The sequence below is a fragment of the Sinocyclocheilus anshuiensis genome, unplaced genomic scaffold, assembly GCF_001515605.1.
Source record: "Sinocyclocheilus anshuiensis isolate Anshui unplaced genomic scaffold, SAMN03320099.WGS_v1.1 scaffold590, whole genome shotgun sequence".
NCBI classification, from domain to species: domain Eukaryota; kingdom Metazoa; phylum Chordata; class Actinopteri; order Cypriniformes; family Cyprinidae; genus Sinocyclocheilus; species Sinocyclocheilus anshuiensis.
This window is the reverse complement of record NW_015544192.1, coordinates 578,015-601,188: the sequence shown is the minus strand read 5'-3', so window position 1 is coordinate 601,188 and position 23,174 is coordinate 578,015. Positions and strand designations below refer to the sequence as shown.

Here is a 23,174-nt window from a genome sequence, read left to right as displayed (position 1 = left end):
ACCACTTTATAGTTTCTATAAAACTAACCATGACCCATAATGTTCATGACCTGTAAAAAAAAATAATAATAATAATTTATGAATCATTTTTACCTTCAAGGTTTAGCTATGTTCTGGGAACAGTTTTGTCTCTAAATTACAGCTAAGTAAACCACAAACACAGCAAAAGCTCAGTAATAAATACACGCTTACACCCCCTATCTGCATCTCCTGGCTTCCATTAGCATATTTAATAACATTTCACCATTTCTGTTTCTCGCTCTGTCTGAATCTATTTTAATATAGTTTCAAATGTAATTTATTCCTGTGATGGCAAAGCAGAATTTTCAGCAGCCATTACTGCAGTTTTCAATGTCACATGACCCTTCAGAAATCAGTCTGATATGCTGATTTGCTGCTCAAGAATTTATTATTATTATTACTATCAAAAATAATTATATAGAACAATTATTTTTTACATTTAAAAAAATTTAAATATTTAAATTAACAAATATTTTCCTTACAGTTACATAAAATGTATCCTTCAATTTTATATTTAATTATTTGTTTGTTTGAAGATTTGTTTGTTGAGAAGATGTGTAAGAACAACCTTTAAAATATTCTTTGAGCTCTTTATGCAAAAATACAAACAATATAATTTCCTATTTTTGTCTTTTGCTCTTGGGGGGGGAATTATGATCCAAATATTTCTTGACATTGTTCATGAGAATCCCACTTTATATTGTCTGTACTGCGCATTAACAAATAAACACTGATTTAAGAGTAAGATCTTTAATTGCTAAAAACTTTACCCTCTGAAGTGCACCCTGTGTTTTCGAAACAAAGCTTTGATTACAGCCTTAGAGCTAATTCCTGGGTTTCGAGTTGCACAGTTTCATCAATTACAACTGTATATCTTACAGAGCATAACATCAAGAGTGCTCATTCAGCGCAAGCCCCTTATTGTGATCTTTGTGGTGACGACAACCTGTTTTCCCTTGAGCTACCATTAACCGTAACTAGCATTTACATGCTTATGATAGCTCTCATCCCACCAGCACATCAAAGCATTTAAAACTGTGCATTCCCCCATATCAGTGTCACAGTCGTCCACAGCCCACTCCCACCTCCCTGTAATATTCTGGTCCCAAGATATGGCTCTGATCCTTTCTTAGCTTGTTTCCACAGTCTGCTAGGTGAAAATCTTTTCTCAACAAGCTGGATGACTTGAGGTATCATTCACGTCTATGGCACAAACGGTGTGGGAAAAGACAGGTGTAGCCGTTTGATGGATTACCTGATGTTTCTGTTGCTGTTGCTTGCTGAGACTGCGGCAGTAGTTGTTGTACTTGACAATGTCCTGACTCATGTCATCCACGCGGTCCATCAGCATCTGCAGGCTCTTCTCCAGATGAGTACTGCAGAGGAACGATAAGGTGAAGACGTCTGAATAATGGAAATAATGAATGTGTATTTGATTGCTTGTTAATTGGTGAATACTTTTTCTCCATAGTGTCTTACAGCACACAAAAATACATTTATTTTATGAATAACATGCTATGGAGAAACTCAGGTTAAACCAAAAGAATATATGGATCATTTTTGTGTCCACAGTTTATCTATAATATGACCTTTATATAGTTGTCCCAAATTTTTTAGCAAGGTTACAAACATCCTGAATGACATTACACACACACAATAAATAAAGAAATAAATAAATCAAGAAAAAGCAAAGCTAAACTGCAATAAATAAATAAATATTTTTATTAATGAAAATAAAAAATTGTTAATTACAAATATACTACCATTTAAAATTTGAATAAGGATGGTCACCATGTTTTTTTTTTTTTTTTAAATAAAAAAATACCTTGATGAAAAATAACGGTTTTCTATTTTAATATATTTTAAAAAGTCATTTATTCCTGTGATGGTAAAGCTAAAAATTTTTTACTGAATCCAAACTTTTGAGTGGTAGTATATCTAAACATCCTTAAAACATGATGTTTTTTTATTTATGTTTTCTTGTTTTAAGCACAACTCTCACTTGGTTTGGAAAAATTAGATAGAAAAAAAAAGTATTTATATCTAATGCAATTTTGCTACATTTACCTTGTTTTGAATAATATTTTACCTTCAAACAAGACAAAAATATCAATTAGGAAAAATGTTTTTAAATTATATTGAATTTCTATGGTTATAGAATGTTTAGAATGTTTATTCAATGCCAGGGAATAAAAGGATTTTTGCTCACAGCACATTTGTATTGAAATTTCAGTATGCTTGAATCAGAAATGTAAAACTGTGCCAGTATCTTGGCAACGCCATAAAGATCAAAATCTTATGGGAAAGTCAAATGATCAAAGTGCATCTTAACCATCAATAGAGTAACACAGAATAAAAAATTAAAAAAAAGCAGATAACACGGATTCCTCATTAATAATTCATCACATTCCGCATACATCAAGATCATTTGCATGTATCATGCGATATACAAAACAGGTCCCACTGTAACTGTAGTAGAATGATATCCATATTTTATAACAGGACAGCAGCCCATAGGACCAAGGATTGGGAAAATGTCTTCAAAAGCAGTTTATCTGTTCTTCGTAAACCCCATTAACAACAAATTAGCCTCGCCAGCATGTTCCATTAATCTTGAAGAAAATTGCTGGACGTATGTGGAGAAGGGAGATCCCGGGGGTGCGGACAAACCAGGAGCAGCTCTCTATCATGCATGAACATGTATACCCTGGTGTACATCCACACAGATTTATGTTAGCACCAAATCTTCTTGTAAGGTCTATGTGCACTACAAAGAAATCTCTCATTAGCTGCTGGAAAAATCCAGATAAAACCAGATTAGTCTTTTGGCACATGGTAGCTGGTTTGCAACTTCTCCAAGTTGGTGATTACTCAGTCCAATCTAGTAGATCTTGGACGAGCCGCAAACCAGCTTTATGACCTGGTCAACAAGCCTGGAACAGCTAATCAACTTTATTACTTACCAAATGAACTGTTTCCGTATGTATGTACACTGCCATTCAGAAGTTTGAGGTCAGTAAGTTTCTTTCTTTTTTTCTTTTTTTTTTGAGAGCGAGAGAGAGGAATTAATCATTTTATTTGGCAAGGACACATTAAATTGATCAAAAGTGGCAGTACATACATTTGTAATGTTATAAAAGATTTATATTTCAATGCTGTATAAATGCTGTTCTTTTGAACTTTCTATTTATAAGAATCATGAAAAAAGTATTCGTTTGCAGCACAACTGTTTGCAACATTGATGAAAATAAGAAAAAAAGGTTTTTTGAGCACATCACAGGAATAAATTACATTTTAAAACAGAAAATATTAAAATAGAAAACATTTTTACTCTATTTTTGATCAAACTGATCAGCCTTGTTAAGCATGAGAGTAATTGTAAACCGTAATGTAATTCCGATATCAAACATTGGTGTCTTTTATCACAAGTCCTGCTTAATAACACCCTTTATGATAAGATAATAATTATATTTGTTATGGCCAATAACCAATAAATAGCTGGCTTTAAAATTCTATACTACTTTGTGTAAAATAAAGATTTAAAAAATAGATTACAACACTACAATGTTATAAAGTAAAGTTTGAAAAATGAATGTTAATTCATATGACTGAATATTAATTAATATCAATGGATATAAATTAATCAGATTTTCTAAAGATTACATTTAACATTGTTATTAAACTATTAACTAACAATAATTTAACTATTTAAGTTAATGCTTAACTTAAACAATGAAGGCAAAGGTAATGTATGAGCATGTATAGTTAAATATCCAGTATCAGCCAATATTAATAAATACCGGTAATAAAAATTAATAAAAACATCCCTAATATCGACCAATACATTATTATGGATTTTGTGGCTTTAGTATACACAGATCGGTTCAACAAATGAATGCCAAAATGGGTCTGTTAACAGGTGATATGACAGGAAGCAAACTGACTGCATACTAAAATAAAATGTTTTACAAAAGCAAGACTCTACTCCTTAGCAAATGTTGATTTACAGATGATTTACGATGTTGTGACACTCCAGAAGTACAGCGGCAAACCGTAGACGCACCCTCCACTACATTTTCAAACACAGAGAACAAGACCCAGAAGACTGTGGATTGCAAAGGAACACAAATTCAGATTAGGACTGATGACCAAACGGCAGTGAACAAAAAAGACGACACAACTTCAGGGAATCTGCTCACTGTATATTTAAATAGAAGATTGTACCGGTAAACCACAGCTTAACTGGACTCCGAACAGCAAAAAAATAAATAAAAATCGCATACACAGATTTTTTTTCTCCTTTAACAGCCCTACAGGGCAAGTTATATAGTTTGCTGGCTCTGAAAGTTTGGCAACAAAGCAAGCCTGTGGAGACTAAAAGAGAAAGTGTGTGTGTGTGTGTGTGTGGCCCTGGAAGCAGTTTATAATGTTTCTGAAGATTCTTTCTGTGGAGGCGCGCCAACTCTGATGAATGAGGGCAAGCATCCCTGTATGACCTCCATCTTTTACCATGCACCTCATTATTCAGAGTCCAAAGAGCTCTATGGATCTTCCCCTCTCCCGCTATCTGAATCTCTTTCACACACACACTCTTTTACTGTATATATATACCCACATACAACACACACGCCGGCAGTATGCATTCATAAAGACACACCAACAATATAGGTTCACACACCTACATGCCAAATTTGCTGTGCATAGTTTTTTGTTTTTCTTCAGGCCATGTGCGTTGTATTTTGAATTATTTGCATTAGAAATATATTTTTGTTACATTGACAATGGAATAAATTTTTCAGTTTTTTCAATGCACATTTGCATATTTGTGACAGACATCAATGACAGCATTATTGCTTGGCATATTTATTAACATTTCACCATTTCTGTTTCTCGCTCTGTCTGAAACACACACACACAAACAAATCAAAACAAAACTCTGCTGATCTAAAATGGGCTTCATGAATAAACCGCCAGTGACTGCAGTCTCAAATGACTCAGTGAATATTAACATCCCCTAAAAAGACAGTTGGAAGTTGTTTATCTATTACTTGATTAGGAAAGAAAATACCATCCATGACGGTTAGTGGAACCTGTCAGTGATGCAGTTGCATGAGGTGAGGGTCAAACTGGGGAACATGGTGTCCCAGTAAAAGCTGAACCGCAGGAGAAAGGTGACTCATTAAAATCACACCATCCTATTTTGGAGCACTATTGACGGAAGGTTTGGGTCATCTGGAGTCATCGCAAACTGCCACAGCATAACACACTAGCCAAAACACACAATGAACCAGCATAGGTCAGTCTAAACCACTTATCTTAACACATGACAGTAATGTGTCACAGACAATGAGAGGTACTGATCAACCATAAAAACAATTACAACAAAGCAACAGATTTCAGAGAGACTGAGTTGACACAGTATCCAGACGTGACATGACAAGTAATGTGTCTGTCTGCACTGAAACAGACAATTTATTCTAACAAGACAAGACGAGTGTCACATAATTTGTCTGTCTACACTAAAAGAAACAATATTTTAAGGCATAGTTAATCCCCCCCAAAAAAAAAAATTATTTACTCACCCTAATGTTGTTCCAAACCTGTATGACTAAATTTCTTTTATGGAACGATAAACATTTTTAAATAATATATTGGCTGCTTTTCTTCAATATAATAATTTTTTTTACATTTTTATCAGTATATTCAAAGTCTTTTAAATCTATACAACAGATTTGTGTAAGGAAAAAAGTGTATTTAAGTAGTTATTTAATGAATAGTTTTTTAATCTTGACATTCACCCTAGCTAGCATGCCTGATTCAGAAACAAATCATTCTTTTGAGTCAGACCTCAACGAATCTGTTGATTCAGTTCACAAAACCAGTCTAAATGATTTACGATTTGGACTGAGCCAGTTCTTGAGTTCAGCTCACTAAATGATCTGGCTGCAGCAGTTAACGGCTCACTGGAGGAGAAAAGCACAGAATATCAACTTATATTGGGGTGTTTACAGAACTTGTATGACTTCAGGCTTTTAATATTTTATAGATTTTTTAAATTAAACACTAGGTGACATAAAAAATTAAATGAAATAAAATAAAATAAAATATTTTATTTTATTTCATGGCATTTGGTGTCCTTTTTGAAGCTTGAACCATTCCTGATTCATTGTAATTGCATGGAAAAAGCAACCAGTATATTATTCAGAATTTCTCATTGTGTGATTCACAAAAGAAAATAAGTCACACTGGTAAATAAAAAAGTGACTAAAAAATAGGCCGAATAAGACAACACCACAGTAAAAACGAAAGAGATAGCTTTTATCACTCACTGCATTATGGCATCATGTCTGGTTAGGATAAGCACAAAAACACTATGGGCTCACAGACACCCCTCTTATTCTAAAAAAGCAACAGCGATCTTGCATTACTGGAATCAACTAGAGTGCCGATTGGTTGGATTTATGTGGAGGAAACGATCAGAGGCGCCCGCTCTCATTCCTGGCCAATTAATGGGAGACTTGAGGCCAAACAGATTCCAATGACGTTTCCAGATCATTGAGTAGAGTCAATGAAGTCCACCGGAGTGCTCTGGGATAGCGGCTCATGGAGTTTAGCGGTTTGGGGAGCCACTTTCAGGCCAGATGGAAGTCTAACACCACTGTATTGACAGCCATGAAGGATTTGGCGCAACCCAAGGGGGCGATTTTGTTTTCAGATTAAGCAACTCCTGCCCATGAGCCCCTTCCTGGGTATCCAAGCTTTGTGCAACAACAAAGATATATCTGGGAGGGCCACATACACAAACACACACTATTTAAGGGAGCCAGAGAACCAGGGTGCCAAGAACATGAGAAAAGGTAGAGGAAAAAGAGAAGAAAATATTAAAAGGAATAGAGAAGGGCTAGCACTGGACCCACAGAGGGTTGAGCTCATTTTAAATTGGGGCTGTTGCTGCCCCAGACTTACACATTCTCACACACCCACCCAAATCATGACCCAACGCCAAAATACTGTAAAACTCATAATTCTTTTTTCATTTAGCTAAAAAAAATAATAATCCCAATTCAATTTCACCCCCAGATGAGGAGTGAGCCTACTGGGATGGATGGATGGGAGAGTGAGAGAGGGAGAGAAAGAGGAAAGACAGGGAGGTATTGTGTTAGTACGGTTGCAGTGGTTCAGTGTTTGCTTTGGTTTCTAGGGTAACACCAGACTGCAAAGAGATAACTTAAACAGATGTGGAGAACCCGACGGAGGGAGGGAAGAAGAAAAAGACAAAAAAAGAAATCAGGAAAAATAACGAAACAGAAAAGCCACAGATAAATCCGCCTTGTCTGTGAGTGTTTCTGGTATTTTGGTGTTTAAAGAAAGAGCAAATCACGTCCAGAGAGAGAGAGAGAAAACAGAGCGATTAAAAGAAAAGACAGAGGGAAAAAAACTGGAGAAAAGAATCATTCATGGTATTTACTTATTTAAAAAAACAAAATCTGCGTTTATAAACATGGATGGTAGGCACGCAGGTTGTTGACACTGTCAGCAGATAAAAACATTTAAAAATTATTTTTCCTAATTATTTTTAACCATGAAATCGTGCTAAAATTAATAAAAAATATATATGTTATATATAATTGTATATATGTTACCTGCAGCATAAGTCTAATACACATTGATGATTTACTTTAAGGATTGCAAACAAAAAATTATTTAGTATAACAGGAATGTAATATTCCAAATATTTATTATTATCATTTATTATTATGAATATTATTATATAATTATATGCATTTATTATATAAATGTACACCATTTTTATGGAATCTATACCTCTATAAAATAAAATGTCTTGTTTAGCACCTCATATTATACTTTTATATTATACATATATTATACTTACATTATACTTTTATAATATATTAATTGAGACTTAATTTAGAAACAACCTGGAATATCTGCACTTGCAAAATATTAAATTGTCACACTGCAGGACTACTTGAATAAGAAAAGATAATATTTGATTTAAGAATTTGTAGCATCTAAAATACATCCTTTTTCTTAAACATCCACATACATAAATGCTTAAAAATATAATGCTTGTTGATGTTTTTTTATCATCTACCCATGCGTGAGTGTTTATGCATCCGTGTGTATGCGCGTGTGAACCTCTAGTTTCGGAGAGGGAGGTAATTATGAATGAATTCTTTCAAGTCGTCCGCAATGCGACGAAGGTTCCTCCTTTCATCTGGAAAAAACAAATCTGGCAGGCCGAATTAAGAGAGACAAATTAAAAAGATAATATTCCCTTTCTAGTCAGCTGAGAGAGACCTTCAAACCTCTCTTGGACTTTTGACAATTCAAAAGCAGCAGCAAAAATGAATGTTTCGGTCCCAAAAAGCATCATCTCAACCACAGCTGCTCTGAAAATAATTAAAAGATTAAAATGATAATTGGAAACTCAAACTTCCCCTCCCTTTCCCACAGATCCTTACATGGCGAGTGAATTTCAATTAAGAAAAAATGAGAGTGGAAAAGAAATGAAATAATAAAAGTGTGTGAAATATTGATAGCATCTGATATATCGTCTCATCTGCGAGATCACTGAGGGCCGACCCTGACAAACAAGGGAATTGAAGAAGAAAATTGACCAGCACAATGATCTATAGAAAACGATCATTCATAAAATGAGCCGGCTCCTCTTCAAAGCGCTCATATTAACATCTATTTCTCAATGATATATTCCACAGAAAAGAGCTGTTTATATGGAGCAAACCCGAATGAAACAAGACTTCCTAAAAAACTCAAATCAATGTAAGATCAAGGCAGCCATGCAAAATGGGAGTGAAAATGATGCTGCTTGCATCTCCTGTATCTTTCCCAAAAACTGTGAGTGGATTAAGTGTCATTTTATCATTTAAGCTAATTTAGACTAGATTTTAAAGTGTCAATTATTATTCCCAAATCGTTTTAGCCGCCTGACCTCATGCACACTGATTCAACAAGCGCTGCGAGCTTGCCCTTTGTTATGACCTATGCAAAACAGAGCTTATCTGTTTACACAACAATACTCAAACTCAGCATCATTAAACCCTCAATGTCAGGATTCACAGAAAAGTGCAGGGTCTACAAATACATCTAGTATGGTTAAAACAAGACAGGTTCTTCACGACAATCATCTCTTTGAGGGTCAGAGAAAACTCATTTGAATTTTTTCCAATAATTCTAGAATATTTCTTGCCACAACTGGGCTATAGTGTAGTTTGGGGTCGGTAATAATTTTTGCCAAGGCTGCATTTATTTGTTAAAAACACAGTAAGATTGTAATAAATAATGAACAGTAACATTGTGAAATATTACTACTAACTTGTTTAATATATTTTATTTTTAGATATTTTCATAAGCCATTATGCCAGTCTTCTGTGTCCCATGATCCTTCAGAAATCACTATAACGTGATTTGGTGCTCAAGAAACATGTCTGTTTATTATCAATGTTGAAAACAGTGCTGCTTAATATTTTTTCAGGATTCTCTGACAAATAAAAAAAATATTTATTTAACAAAAATATTTTGTAGCATTGTGTCTTTACTGTCACTTGATCAATTTTATCCTTGTTGAAAAAAGTATTTATTCATTTAAAATTGATTTAACTTAACTATTTCATTCATTTAACTATTTTAATCCAAATTATTGGGACAGTAGTGTATATTGTATACAAACATTTTTTTTTAATAAAAACATGCAAATAAACTTCTGACATTCAACAAATACATGAGCCTAATATTATACTTTAATATATTTTCTTTTTTTCTATATTTTATTACTATATTATTATTATTATTTAAATGTATTGTCTATTCTCTTTATTATTAGTGTTTTATTACCTTAAATTATATGTATGTCTGCACTATGTCTGTACTTTCTGTACTGGAAGCTCCTGATACCAAGACAAATTAAATGTGTGTGTAAACACACTTGGCAATAAAGCTCTTTCCGATTCGGATTCGGATATTTTATTGCAGAAATCTATCATAGTCCTCACAAACACAAAATAAAACCTATACTATAAAAAACAGGAACATTGCAAAACATGATTTAAAAGCCGTCAGCAAATGTTTTCAAATGTTACTGTTGAAGGCAAAGAATGTGCAGCAGAATTGACGTTTTGGTGGCTGTCGCGTTGGTGCTTGGGATGAATTTAGAGACAGTGGGTTTTAATGCATGGTAAAACCCTTCCTAAAAATTGTGCCTTTAAATTCATCCCCACATTTGTTCTGTCAGATAAAGGTAAGAGATGTCTAGCTTCTGTCAGAATGAAGAGTAAAGCTGCTTGTGAACTGTCATATTTGAATGTTCACTTCAAGTTCAAGAAAAGTCTTGAGGACTGTCTAATGAACAGTTTCAGTGTTAGGAAAAGCCTTTTATTTAGATAGTCTAGCAGGAAAGCCATTAAAAGCAAACGTCCTTTAGGAGCAAATCACCTGGGCGGCACTGACCTCTTCATTAGTCCTCATCAGAGATGAGTTACTGCTGATGTGAGCAAGCATCATTAGGGATGTCTCAGCGCTAGTATAAATTTACACATGTCCTCATTCATATTAGGAAATACTTCACTTGTACAGTAATGTGTGTGTGTGGTCAGACCTGCTGGAAAGGTTCAAGAGCTCGTGTTTGTCTGCGGCAGTGGATTTGTCCTCCAGCTCCCACAGCAGAACGCTGATGAGATGAGAGTTCTTGATGACAATGGGCACCTCCTCGAACATGTTCTCAAAACCCACACTAGCCTTCTTCAGCCTGCACACACAGAAAAGACATTTTCATTGTCATTGACAAGTGTCAGAATCTGGAAGTGACCCCGTCAAGATTTGACATCACATTTTTGATAAGAGCAAGCCAACACTCTGACCAAACTAGGCACCAAATGTCAAATTTCAAGCAATTTGTCAGACAGATTTTGAAAGTGAAATGGCGGTGCGATTTGACATAATCATAGCCAATCAGGAAGAGCAGGATTATGGCCAAATCAGAATTCACAGTGGGCAGTGCCACCCATCATACCGAAACCAATCGAAATGTGTGTTGTGTATAAAGACAAAAACACAGCGAACTTGCTTTCTTTAGCTACCTTTCTTTTTAAACACCCTTTCTACTTCCCCCACTCTTTCCCAATCATGTTCTGACTTTATCTCCCTTATTAGGATCTGCTTGTGGTTGAATCTCCTGCAATGTGGGAGTGAGAGGCACTATGTGATCAGATCATTCTAATTAAATGATTGGATGATTTCAACTCGTCTCCATTACTAATCGCTCCATTAGACAAGGACTCTAGGCTGATTAGTCGACTGATTTCAAAAGGCAGTTTTTGTTTTGATCTTTTATTTTTTCAGATCAGAATTTTAAGAGAAAATCTCAAACCAAACCACAAGGAAGGCTGAAGTAAACAAGGGAATGCACCCTTTATCCAGACTCTCAGCCAATCCATCATCCAACAATACAAAAATGCTAAAAAAAAAAAATTGTAAAAGTAAAATAATATGTAAAATAAAAAAGCTATAAGACACCTTTATAAATAAATTTAGGAAGAATATGCAAAAATAATAATATAATATAATACATTTGAAAAATCAAAATATATCCTTTTAAAGAAAGTTCTATATTTAATATCAGTCCAACTGAAGTAAAAAAAAGTTTACAACATTTGCATATAAGTATATAATATATTGTAATATTATAACAATAATAACTTTAAGAATATTAAATTATCTCTCTCTCTCTCTCTCTCTCCTCTCTCTCTCACACACACACACACACACACACACACACACTAATTCATCTGCATTTAATTCATTGAGCCCCAGGGATTTAAAGGCTTACCCATCTGCTGAGAAGCCCTTCTCTTTACAGATCTCCATGAGTTTTGGGGTCAACCTGTAGGCTTTCAAACACAAAGAACCCTGGGCTGTCTTGAGGGGATCTACAGAGAAAGAGAACCAAAGACAAAACATGGATGGTCTTTCTGAAGACAGCAAACAAACCAAAGTGTTCTGACTTGCTCAACACAGGGTACTATCTATAAACTTCAAAAACAATAAACATATTTGTGCCGAGACCAAAAAACAAAGGCAGTAAAGGCTGTTACGACAGACATATGAAAAGTAAAATTGAAGACATTAAATTTGAAAAGATGCAGTATATGTTAATCTAACAGGGGAACAGAACTGTCAGCCAGTCAGAGTGAATTAATCTCACTGTCAGAAGGCTGACATTTCGGAAAAAAAAAAAATATATAAAATCATTAATGTTCTGTCTAAGATGGGCAAAACTTGGCAGTCAGCTCTGCCCGCTATCCATTATCCAAAGACAGGATTTATAGCACAGCTCTGTTCTGATATTAAATGCATTTAGACACTGTGGAAAGATGATCGTCTGTCTTTTCATACTGTCATGAAACTTCCCTAATGACATAAAAATGGCAATCTAAAACAACTCAAGGAGATCTCAAGATCAGCTCAGACAAAGGTAAGATTCAGTTAGTCTTCTTCAAGTACCTGTTGAAATGGAGTGGGCTGAATCAATATCAGGTTTGAGGATTTATTTATGCACCACTTCTGAATGCCATCCACAATGCCTTTTGTAACAACAGTGTAACACCTTGAAATGATAAATACAGAACACAAATACAGAACTGCACAGAAGTGCATAATAGTGCAGTATAGTGATGGGGACACTATACTGTCAGAAAGCACCGTCCTTCGGATGAGACATTAAACCGAGGTCCTGACTCTCTGTGGTCACAAAAAATCCCATAGCACTTCTCATAAAGAGTAGAGATGTAACCCCGGTGTCCTGGCCAAATTGCCGCCACTGGCCCTTGTCAATCATGGCTTCCTAATAATCCCCATCCACTTGATTGGCTCTATGACTCTCTCTCCTCTCCACCTGTAGCTGGTGTGTGGTGAGCGCACTCTGGCGCTGCTGTCCTGTGGCTGCCGTTGCATCATCCAAGTGGATGCTGCACACTGGTGGTGGTTGAGGAGAGACCCCCCCACATGATTGTAAAGCACTTTGGGTGTACAGCAATACACAATAAAGCGCTATACAAATACATCATTCATTCATAATGAAAACAGATCTGAAAAAGAAATTGACTGGTGCTAGCTAATGTAAAAGTTGCTGTGATGCTCAAAGAGGTTTTAGTATGTTGCATTGTGATTTCTAAGGTGTCGATTGGTTTTTAGTGTATTGCAAAGGTCTCTATGACTTGTGTAGTTCATGTTATGATAATGATAATATAGCATGATAATATTATCTGTAAAGAATAATTTGTATTGAAATCAAATTTTTGGCCAAAATATGAACACTCCTGAAATCTACTTAACAGGTTTTTTTTTTCAACTACACCAATTACTAACATGTATAAAATCAAACATACAGCCATAACATTTCTAAAAAATCCTAAGAATTCATAAATTGTGAATTAATTGCATGCATGGATGGATGGTACCGTAACGTTTTTATTTTTTTAGTACCGACTTGGTACCGAAATACCGGGTCTTTTGACAACACTAGATGGATGGATGAGATATCCCTAATTTTTGACCCTCCCATTACTAAAATGTGCAGAAAACCAAGCTTTCAGCAATAATTTCTCAAATTTTATTGCATATCATAATGAAAAAATATAAAATTAGTATATGTATATGAATAAACTATAAATACTAGGAAGAGCTAGAGCTAGAAGAACATACAAAACCACGTCTATCAAGTCTCAGTTTGTGGACCCATCGGCCCTCTGAATGCTTACATTGTTCATGTGGATAGTGCACTTGGTGCAGGGTGGGGTTTCTGGCAGCTGCTACGTGTCTGAGATATTTTTAGTGAGGAGCGCTTGCTTGCCACCACAAGGAGGAGACTGAACAAACACTCTGATAGGGATCCACATCTGGCCTGAGGGGGAAGTCTGAGGAAAGTTACAGACAGCGTGGACCACGAGACCGAGAAAAGGACAGGGGGCGTGAATGAAGGAGGGGTGCAAAGAACCGTTAAAGTTTTATGTTTATGTTTTCACCCAAATCAGTGCTGGAATCAGAGCGCGTTTACCACGCGTCTGTCCCAGTTAGGTGGGCGAGTGGAGGTGTACAACATTTGTTTGTGTGAGTTTGGGGAAACAGATGTGTTGTTCATGCAGCTTGTCTGACAATTCCGCCACCCTTGTGCCGCCATCGGCCCATCGACATCTGGGATGGGTGGCATCTGTGCCGGTGGATGAGGGGGTGTCCGGGTCCTGAATCCACTCCTGAAGGTACACATCAGCTCTGCGATAGCAGGCTAAATAAACAGAGGGGAGGAAACCCTGTCTAGACAAGGCTGCTGCTGGGCCCGCTACGCACACCAGCCTCCTGTTTACACAAGGGGGGAATGCTGTCCACAGCCAAGAAACGATGGGGTAGAGAGACGAAGAGAGAGAAAAGGGAAAGTGGTGGAGCAAACAGTGCAGTAGAAAAGAAGTGTGTGTGTTTGGGTGAGGGGTGCTGAAACATGCTGCTCTCTCTCTCTGTATGTACAGAAATAGAGATAGAGATGTCCAGAGGAAAAAAAAAGCAATCTGGTGATACCAGAAAGGACAGCTAAATACCTCAGACACCATGCAAAAACATGCCAAATGTAGGCCATTAAATTATTAGAAAAGTAGGCCACAACATTTTTTGAATGTTTCAGTGTCACATGATTCTTCAGAAATTAATTCTATTACGTTGATTGATTTGGGGCTCAAGAAACATTTCTTGTTATTTCCAATGTTGAAACAGTTGCTTCTTAATATTTTTATGGAAATTGTGATACATTTTCAGCATGGTTTGATCAATAGAAAGTTTAAAAGAACAGCACTTATTTGAAATAGGTTTACAATTTGAAATTGATTATTTTTTTATTTTTTTTTATTGAAACAATGTAATGTATTTCTATTCCTCTTATGGTTTATATATATATATATATATATATAAGGAATGATAAGCCTACATTGATAATTCTAATACGTCATTTTAGAGATTTTAGAGCAAATGATTATGCATTGATAATACAGTTAATGCTTTTATAATGCAGTTAATACAGTCTAGCGCAGTTATTAGAGAGAGAGTGAAACTAAGTTTAACTGCTTCAAGAACAGCGACGTCTCCACTGAGAAAGCTGCAAAAGTATTTTATTGCTCCTATATAAAGTTGCGGGGAAGCGCAACAAGTTTCTGTGCACGTGTATGCATTTGTATGGGACAGACAGTGGGAAAAGAGTGTGTGCTTTCTGTGGATAATAAAACAATTTTGTAGGAAAAACATGGAAATAATTTGTCATTTTTATCCTATACTTTGATATATTTATTGGCTTGGTCACTGTCGTTGTGGGTTTTGGATCTTTTGCTGTTGTAGGACCTTTGAAATAACTAAAATCATTTGGCGAAGTGATATGGACAAACGTTTTATATGCAAATGCTGACTGACAGAGACAAAAAAAAAGTGTTAGAGAAACTTACCATATATACACACAACTGACTCCTGGCGTGCTGGTAACTGAACTGAGAGTCCAGAAGGGCCCGGCTGACAAAAGAGCCATAGAAGGTTGACTGGTACCAACCCACATGAAGATGATCAATATTTACATGGCGCAAACTTCTCATCATTTCCATCTGATACTGAACTACAAGAGAAAAAAAAAAGGCATCAGGGTGGGAAAGAAGGCATGATGTTGTGATTTCTCAATTGCACATTCTGCTTGATGATTATTGTCCCTCTCATTATGTGAAGCTCTGAGCACCTCTTCACCTGAAGAATAAGTCACAGTCACAGCAAACAACAAGGACATGCAAAGTGCCTTGAGAGGGAAAATGTCTTACAGATATAATCATGTCCGCCTTGTTTCATTGTCAGTTAAAGAGCTGTTAAGGGTTATAATTCGCCTGGTCTGGAGTCTGGAGACCGATATTCAACTAATAAGTGATTTCAGCTGTGAATATCAATATTTCTTAATAGAAGATGATGATATTTTGCCCAATACTCAATTGCTATGAATATGAAAATCAAATACTAGAAGAAAAAAAAATTAATACTGCAAAAACAAATACAAGAACATTAAAATAAAGAATACTATACTATAGAATACTATTATACACACACACACACACCATCAAAACAAAGCAAATATTATGTCTTAAGTTATTACAGTGCAAAAAAAAATATTATTCTTATTTGATATCTTAGTCTTGTTTTAAAACATTTTTTTTTAATGCTTAAAACAAGATAATATTAATAAAAATAATTATAATTATTATGATATATTTGTCACGTTTATGTTCTGTTTAGATTTTCCTTGTTTCTGTTCTTCCTGCCGGTGACCTATACGGTGTTCCCTGATTAGTTCATTAGTTTCCACCTGTGTTGATTAATCATCTCATTAGTTCCCTTTGTTTGGTTCTTGCTTATAAGCCCTCAGTTCTCCCTTAGTCTGGGTCCGTTCTCCGTCATGTTTAGTTGTGTTATCATCGTCTCCTGGTTCCTGAGTGGTTTATTAAAGTATTCCGTGTTTGAATCCCACTCTGATTCTTCAGTCCTGTTGCTGGTACACACCGTATGCTGACAATATTATTATAATTTATAATAATAATAATAATAATTTATAATAATAATGGCAATTATTACAAATATATAGTTAATACAATATATTACAAAATTATGGTTAATAATAATTATGATTAATAATAATAATAATAATAATAATAATATTCACAATGTTAATAAACATGCTTAAAATATACATTTATCTGAGTACTAGCAAAATAAGAATATATATAGGCCTATTGTGCATAAATACTGTCAGAAATTCAGAAAACACATATGTGACCCTGGACCACAAAACCAGTCATAAGGGTCAATTTTGGATTTTGAAATTGAGATTTATACATCATCATACTCTGGAAAGCTAAAAAAAAACAGCTTTCAAGCAACGACTCTACATCAGTGTGGATGTGGATGATCTGACACCCCACACCCACTCTGACCGTCTCACAGCACAGCCATCAACACCCTCCCCCTCCCTCTCCCCTACTGTTTCTCAAACTGTACTCAAGATCTGTGAAGACGATGTAAGCAAAGTCTTCAGGAGACAGAAGATAAGGAAAGCCAAAGGCCCAGACGGTGTCTCTCCAGCCTGCCTCAAAGCCTGTGCTGTCCAGCTATCATCCATCTTCACATTGATCTTCAACAGATCCCTGGAGCTGTGTGAAGTCCCCTCCTGCTTCAAACGCTCCACCATCATCCCTGTACCCAAGAAACCAAAAATCACAGGACTTAATGACTACAGACCTGTTGCTTTAACATCTGTGGTCATGAAGTCATTTGAGAGACTGGTGTTGGCCCACCTGAAGGACATTACTGGACCCTTGCTGGACCCCCTGCAGTTTGCTTACCAAGCAAACAGGTCTGTGGATGATGCAGTCAATATGGGACTGCACTACATCCTGCAACATCTGGACAAACCAGGGACTTATGCAAGGATCTTGTTTGTGGACTTCAGCTCCGCTTTCAACACCATCATCCCGGACACCCTTCAGAATAAACTGACCCAGCTCTCTGTACCCACATCCATCTGTCAGTGGATCACCAGCTTCCTGACAGACAGGCAGCAGCTAGTGAGGATGGGAAAACTCACATCCAACACCTGCACCATCAGCACCGGAACCACCATCTCACAGGACCTGAAGTGCGACACTCACATTGACTCCATCATGAAAAAGGCTCAGCAGAGGTTGTACTGCCTTCGTCAACTGAAAAAGTTCAACCTGCCACGGGCGCATATGACACAGTTTTACTCAGCTGTTATTGAGTCGGTTCTGTGCTCTTCTATAACTGTCTGGTTTGGGTCAGCCAGCAAATCAGATATAAGAAGAATGCAGCGGACTGTTAGGACAGCAGAAAGGATCACTGGTGTCCACTTGCCCAATCTTCAGGACTTGTACAACTCCAGAGTGAAGAAACGGGCAGGTAACATCATCAAAGACCCCTCTCACCCCGGACACAACCTGTTTGCACTTCTCCCCTCAGGCAGACGCTACAGATCTCTGTGCACTAGAACATCTAGGCATAAAAACAGTTTTTTTCCCCCATGCCATCTCCATCTCTAATTATTGCCTCTCTCTCAAGTACTATGTAAATACATATGCATATTTTTTATACAGCTGTATATATAGAGTAAATAATGCACAAATCTGTACATAAATTTTCTGTTCCAGATTCATACACATTATTATTTATTGTTAAGCCTTACTTAAATGTTTCTGTTCTCATGTCAAATATGTATGTATATATGTATGTATATATGCATGTATGTACCAAGAGCTTCTTAAAAACCACAACAAATTCCTTGTGTGTTTGCGCACACTTGGCGAATAAAGCTGATTCTGATTCTGATCTGAAGTCTGAATAAATAAGCTTTCCATTGATGTAAGGTTTGTTAGGATAGGACAATATTTGGCTGAGATGCAACTATTTGAAAATCTGGAATCTGAGGGTGCAAAAAAATCTAAATATTGAGAAAATCGCCTTTAAATTTGTCCAAATTAAGTTCTTAGCAATGAATATTACTAATCAAAAATTAAGTTTTGATATATTTACAGTAGGAAATTTACAAAATATCTTCATGGAACATAATCTTTACTTAATGTCCTAATGATTTTTGGCATAAAATAAAAATCTATAATTTTGACCCATACAATGTATTTTTGGTTATTGCTACAAATATACCCCAGTGACTTAAGACTGGTTTTGTGGTCCAGGGTCACAGTTTAGTATAGTATAGTATAGTATAGTATAGTATATTTTATCTTCACTAACTGCCTATGGTCACTGTATGCTTCAGCTGTATGAAAAAAGCAGCATCAATATGCTGTTTTTTCATACAGTGATCATAGGCAATATTGATTCAATATCCTTTTCAAACTTATATTCACAATTTAGCACAATAGCATCTGGATATCCTAATATTCAGAAGGATTTTAGGATAAAGTTAGGATAAGCGAGGACAACCAAAGTAAGATAAAGGTAATCTTATTTGAATCCACAAATGATTAAAAAGCAGTCTGTTCATGCTCAGTGCATAAAGTGTCTGTGCTTCAGTACCATGTAAAAATACATCCTTGTCTTTACTAGCATATGCACTATTAGCTTATGAGCAAAAACCTCTCTGACAGAACTCAGACAACCTTGATAGGGGTTTTAATGTTTAAATGAAATTGATTCTAATCCTTGGACATTTAAGACCTCTGTCAGCAATGCAATATCACTTTACTAGTATTGCCAGTTAGCATTGTTTACTACTATAGGCTAGCTTAGCGAATTGATATTAAACACTACGGGCCCTGTCATACGCTCGGCGCAATGCGGCGCCAGGCACGACGCAAGTGTTTTTTGCTAGTTTCAGCCCGACGCAGTTGTCATTTTCACGTCCTGCGCCACGTTGTTTAAATAGCAAATGCATTTGCGCCTCATGGGCGCTTCTGGTCTGAAAACAAGGTGTGTTCAGGCGCATTGCTGGCGCGTTGCTATTTTGAGGCAACTGAAATAGTCTGCGCCATTGACCAACAAAAACCTGGTCTAAAGTCAATGGCGCAGTAGTTTTTTTGTTATTTAAAGAGCGCGTTAGTATAGGCGGGTCCACAGCGCACGTACACTCTGCTTATTACACACACAGGGACGCACAGCAGCACAAAAACATGCCAAATATTACAAATTAAAGGATTGCAATGTAAAAGATTATTATTCAAGTTCAAGTTCAATTTTATTAGTCACTTACACAATCATACACAGTACGACATGTAATGCAATGCTTGGTACGACTCTCCACACAGAATGCAATGCAATAGACTATATATTAAAATAGAAATATTATAAAAGTAGTAATAAGAAGAGAAAGAAAAACTGTATCCTAAGAAACAAGTTGAATAGTGAATAGAATTACAAATTACTATAAGGAGAAATTAAACTAAGAAATTACAACAATAAAGAATATAAATAAGAAGAATATACAGATTACTAAAATTTACAGCAATAAAAATAATTTAACCAAGTAAAAAAGATAGAGACTATATGTACAAAAAGATGAGAATTAATACATCTCTGGGTACAGAGATGGTAGCAGCAACAATCTGACAGTATGTGTATGTGCAGTAAAGTGCAATTATGCTTGTGCAGTCTGTAATAATAAAAGAAGTATAATGTTAATATGGTGTTGTATAGTGCAACTAAATCTTGTTGGCATTGTCCTGGTTCAGGACACGGATAGCCTGTGTGAAGAAGCTTCTCCTCATTCTCTCAGTTTTAGTCATCATGGAGCGAAAGCGTTTCCCTGACCTCAACAGAGAAAAGAGACCATTGTTAGGATGGCTGAGGTCCTTCATGATCTTCCTGGCTTTGGTACAGCATCGTTTGCTGTAGATGGATTCCAGGTCAGGGAGTTCAATGCAAATAATGCACTCAGCTGATCGCACCACCCGCTGTAGGGCCCATGTGTCCTGCTTTGTGCTGTTCCCGAACCAGGCTGTGATGTTTCCTGTCAGGATATTCTCAATAGTGCAGGTGTAGAAATTTTTTAGCACTTTGGTGGACTTTAAATTTAAAGTCTTTTAAGCGCCTAAGGTGGTAAAGACGCTGACGGGCTTTCTTCACCAAGGTGGTGATATGATTTGTCCATGACAGGTTATGTGAGATGTGGACTCTAAGGTAACAAAAGCTATCTACTCTCTCCACAGAAGCCCCATTGATCATAGTGGGTTGGTAGCTCCTCACCTGTTTTGTGCTGAAGTCCACTATTAGCTTCTTTGTCTTGCTGACATTCAGAAGGAGGTTGTTCTCCTGACACCAGTCCTCCAGTCTTTTAATCTCCTGCAGATAAGCTCTCTCATCATTATCAGAGATCAAGCCTACCACAACAGTATCGTCAGCAAACTTAACGATGGTAGTGGAATCTGAAGTGGCAACACAGTCATATGTGTACAGCGAGTACAACAAAGGGCTTAGAACACACCCCTGGGGTGCTCCTGTGCTGAGGGTGAGTGAGGATGAGATCTGTCTGTCCACCCTTACTGCTTGTGGCCTGTCAGATAGAAAGTTGTAGATCCACTGACGCAGGGTTGGGCTAAATCCTAGGTTCTCCAGCTTTAATGTTAGTTTTGAGGGAATAATAGTGTTAAAAGCTAAACTGTAATCAACAAACAGCATTTTAACATAATTCCCCCTCCCCTTGCCCAGATGATCTAGGGCTGTGTGGAGGAGATGTGTAATGGCATCATCAGTTGAGCAGTTTGGACGGAATTGTAAACTGTAAACTTGCAAACTGTAAGGAATCTAGGGTGTCAGGTAGCATGGAGGTGATGAAATTTCTATCAAGTCTTTCAAAACACTTCATTACAATTGAAGTCAATGCTACAGGGCGAGAGTCATTAAGACAAGAGGGTTGGGATTTCTTGGAGATAGGAACAATGATGGACTGTTTGAAGCATGTGGGAATTTCCGACTGATCCAGGGAGAGATTGAATATCTCAGTGAACACTGGTGCTAGCTGGTCTGCACAAGCTCGAAGAACCCGACCTGAGATTCCATCTGGTCCTACTGCCTTCCTTATGTTCACTCTCTGGAAAACCCTTCTCACTTCACCCTCTGTGATGATAAACGCTTTTCCTGCATTTGTGCTCTCCTCCTGTATGCAGTCTTTGTTCTTATTAGTGCCAACAGCACCGTTAGCACGGGTAGAGACTGTGCCTTGTAGCTTCCTTTTAATGCAGTGTAACAGTGATCCAAAATTGTATTACTTCATGTAAGACATGTAATATGTTGATGGAAATTTGGCTCTGCGCGTTTGAGGTTAGCACTGTTAAAATCCCCCAGTACAATAAGTGCGGCATCCTGGTGATAGGTCTGATATTCAGTGAGAGCTTCATGTAATTCCCATATAGCAGTGCCCGTATCCGCCTGAGGTGGAATATAAACTGCGCTGACAATGATTGAGGTAAATTCCCTAGGAAGGTAGAAAGGGCGACATTTGATGGTCAAAAGTTCCAAGTTGGGTGAGCAGGAACACTTGAGAAAGATAGCGCTCCTGCTATCGCACCAGCTGTTGTTTACCATCAAACACACACCACTTCCCTTTGACTTCCCTGACTCCATTGTTCTATCCATGCGAAAAACCGAAAAGAACTCGGCCAGCTGGATCGCATGATCCGGTATCGCTGGATTCAGCCATGTCTCAATGAAACAGAGGAGGTTGCAGTCTCTAATGTCCCTCAGGAACTTAATCCTGGCCCTAAGATCGTCTAGCTTGTTCTCCAATGACTGCACGTTGGCCAGCAGAATTCTAGGCAAGGGGAGCGCGGTGCGCGTGAGACCTCAACCTGTTCCTAACGCCGGCTCGTTTCCCACGGGGCCGCCGTTTCAGATCTAGTCCTTTGTTCTCCCTTAGAATCTCGCTCGGCCAATTTGGGTCCGGTGTTAAAAACGATGGAGAATGAGTAAGTTGTACACCAATAGAGACAAGAGTATGTTTGTCATAGGTAATATTAACCATGATGTAAAATAAAAAGATTAAAATAACTTAAAAATGCAAAGAAGCAAACAGTGGTTGGAGCAGTCATGACGGCAGCCTACCCCACCGGCGCCATTTTGTGTAGGCTACATAAATATAAAAATGCCTACATGTCATAATGGATAGTCATTGCATGTATCAGAATTAGGCTACCTATTTGCTCGTGCACAAGCAGCTCCGTTTCATCTCTGGAGATGCATTCTGTCTTTGCGCTTGTAAATTCCGCCGTGTAAATAGCAAATCCGCCATGGCACGAGCGCAACTGGCTCTTAAAGGGAATGGAAGATGAGACTCTGATTGGTTTATTGCACGTTATGTCCAAAACACACCCATTACTCATTAAGAGAATAGAGACAATCCTTTTAGACCATGCGCTGGGCGCGGCGACCTTTTTTCTCATCGTTAAACTAGCAAAAGTGGATTTGAACACGCCCTGAGTGCACCTGCGCTGTGCGCTTTAGATCATGCGCTTAGATTGTTAAAATAGGGCCCTACATTTCTGTCTGGATGAAAAAGTTATGCTCTATAATTAAACTCTACA

At 37.0% G+C, this 23,174-nt stretch overlaps 1 pseudogene; it reads right to left on the bottom strand.

Moving 5' to 3' along the window:
* LOC107696524 (eukaryotic translation initiation factor 3 subunit H-B-like) overlaps positions 1-23,174 on the bottom strand; it is a 64,526-nt pseudogene that overhangs the window by 4,319 nt on the left and 37,033 nt on the right.